The sequence below is a fragment of the Pollachius pollachius genome (assembly GCF_949987615.1).
Source record: "Pollachius pollachius genome assembly, chromosome: 14".
NCBI lineage: Eukaryota > Metazoa > Chordata > Actinopteri > Gadiformes > Gadidae > Pollachius > Pollachius pollachius.
Window position 1 is genome coordinate 15,894,040 of NC_136947.1, and position 2,500 is coordinate 15,896,539.

Below are 2,500 nucleotides of genomic sequence, written 5' to 3' on the forward strand. Positions count from 1 at the left end.
TTGTATGCATTGTAACCCCATGAGTGCATGCATTCACACCTGAGTCAATGGATGAGCCCATTTTACCTTATAGAGGCTATCTCAACTGCCTCTGTTTTGAGGGCCCCCTGCCTCCACACACACTGCCCCCCTGTTCAATAGCCTGACTGAGGCTGCTTTATATCGTCTAACTCGATATTCATACCGATTGCTTCTTGGAGGCGAGTTAAGTTGCACTGCAGTGCACCAAAGCTCTTTTAAGATGAAATGTTTAAATGGTAGATGTTTATTGCGCTGGGGGGGGGGTGGGGGGGGTTACTGCAGTGAAGGGAGGTAGCTTCGGTGATCAAAAGCTTCTCCGGGTGAATTGATGGGCACAGGTTGGGTGGCGCGCGTCGTCCGACGCTACAGCGCTCTCTCTCCCCTCGGCTCCTTCAGCACAGAGGAGCCCAGAGCGAGTCCCACAAATCAGACCCGCCCCCCGCCCTCCCCCCTTATCCAGACGATTCTGACATCCTGGGCGCACCGCGACGAGCAGCTATCCCCCCACCGAGCCCAGCATACAAACAGCTAGACAGACGGACCGACAGACGGACTGCTAGACAGACAGACTGCTAGAGCACGTCAGGACGGATAGACAGAGGGACAGACGCACGGACAGAGACAGACCGGTGCACAAGTGCACAGATAGGGAGAGAGAGACAGACGTACAGACAGACAAAGAAAAGGACCGACAGATTGATAGACATGGAGGAACAGACAGAGAGGAAGACAAACAGGACAGACAGAGAGACAGGCAGAAGCAATGTAAATCAGTCAGATAGAGAGAGAGAGAGAGAGAGAGAGAGAGAGAGATTAAGAGAGAGAGAGAGAGAGGCAGAGAGAGAGAGAGGCAGAGAGAGTGAGAGAAAGAGAGAGAGAGGGAGAGAAATTGAGAGAGAGGGGGAGAGAAATTAAGTAGAGAGAGAGAGAGAGAGAGAGAGAGAGAGAGAGAGAGAGAGAGAGAGAGAGAGAGAGAGAGAGAGAGAGAGAATGTAAGAGAGAGAGCGAGAGAAGAGATCCTGCAGAGTGCTTGCAGGTCGCTGTGCAGCCTCACAGACAGACCAGCACAGGGGAAAGACAGCAAGGCACAAGGGTACCAGCTCTGACCAGTTCTCACCAGTTATGGGGCAAAGAGAGGCAGGCAGCAATATACACCTACAGACAAACACACAGGCTGTAAAACACACAAGGCCCGAAGCATACGTGTAGATCTGTTTTTTTTTGGGGGGGGGGGGGGGCACACATCCTTAATACAAGCCGACAACAGGCAGAGACCCACAAAGACATACAGGTTCTATGTATCCTGTGATTCATCATGGTTTTCCTCACATATATATAACCTGATTCCCTTTATTTGTGCATATGAAGAAAGCCGATGCGCTGGGCATCGAACAATGCATTGTGTCTGTTAAAAGATTGTTGTTTTTCCCCCTTTTGTCCCCTTCCGCGTAAGATGCACCCTCCAAACCGCCACAGGTGTCCCGTAAGGGCTGCAGGCTAGGTCAGTAGCTCAGCTTCCATACGTGTGTGGTGTTCCTCCTCCTCCACCTCCTCGTCCTCCGCGTTCTCCTCCTCCTCCTCCTCCTCCACTTCCTCCTCCTCCTCCTCCTCCTTCTCCTCCTCCTCCTCCTCCTCCACTTCCTCCTCCTCCTCCTCCTTCTCCTCCTCCTTCTCCTTCTCCTCTTCTTCGTCCCACACTCCATCCCAACACCCATGTCAATGCTTCTCTCAGCCAGCGGGGGGGGGGGATGGATAGAGGCTTGATAATGATGATGATGAAGTTTGGGGGGGTCTGCTGGGGCGCCTGCCCACCCCTCCGACCAGCGACAAACCCTCTCCCTTTCCACTCATACTTCTCTTTATTTTTATTCCTCTTTTTGGATTGTGTGCTGGTGCTTGCACGTCAGTGTGTGTGTGTGCGTGTGTTTGAGTGTGTGCGCGCATGTGTGTGTGTGTGTGTGTTTGTGTGTATTTGAAGGTTTCTGTGTGTGTGTTATTTTGGATGGTTTGCTTACTTTCAGTTTTGATTCGATTTCTTATTTCCTCTCAATTTCCTTGTAGCTAACAGCTATCCTTATTTACCTCACTTGCCTCTTGCTTCTCTGGAAACCCTGCCATTTAAAGCCCCCTAATAACTTCATATTTACCAGTTAAAGATATGGAAAATTATGTGAAAATTTATATAAATATATATAATAATCACATAAAATGATTGGGTAATTACCACTGTAAATATGTAGGTAATAACAGAAAACGTACTTCTGAAATACTTCAGAAGTACGTCTATTATCCATCAACTCAACTAAGTAACGTGTAGCTGTGACCGTTTTGACTTTGTAATGTGTCAGATATAGTTGCATACTTCCTTAGAAAGTAGGCTACTAATTCTTAGAAACACCTCCTCTATTACCTATCAAAGGTTTATGTTGGGTGAACAGTCCTAGTTGAATTATGTATCTAGAAATTAGGATGGTCTTAC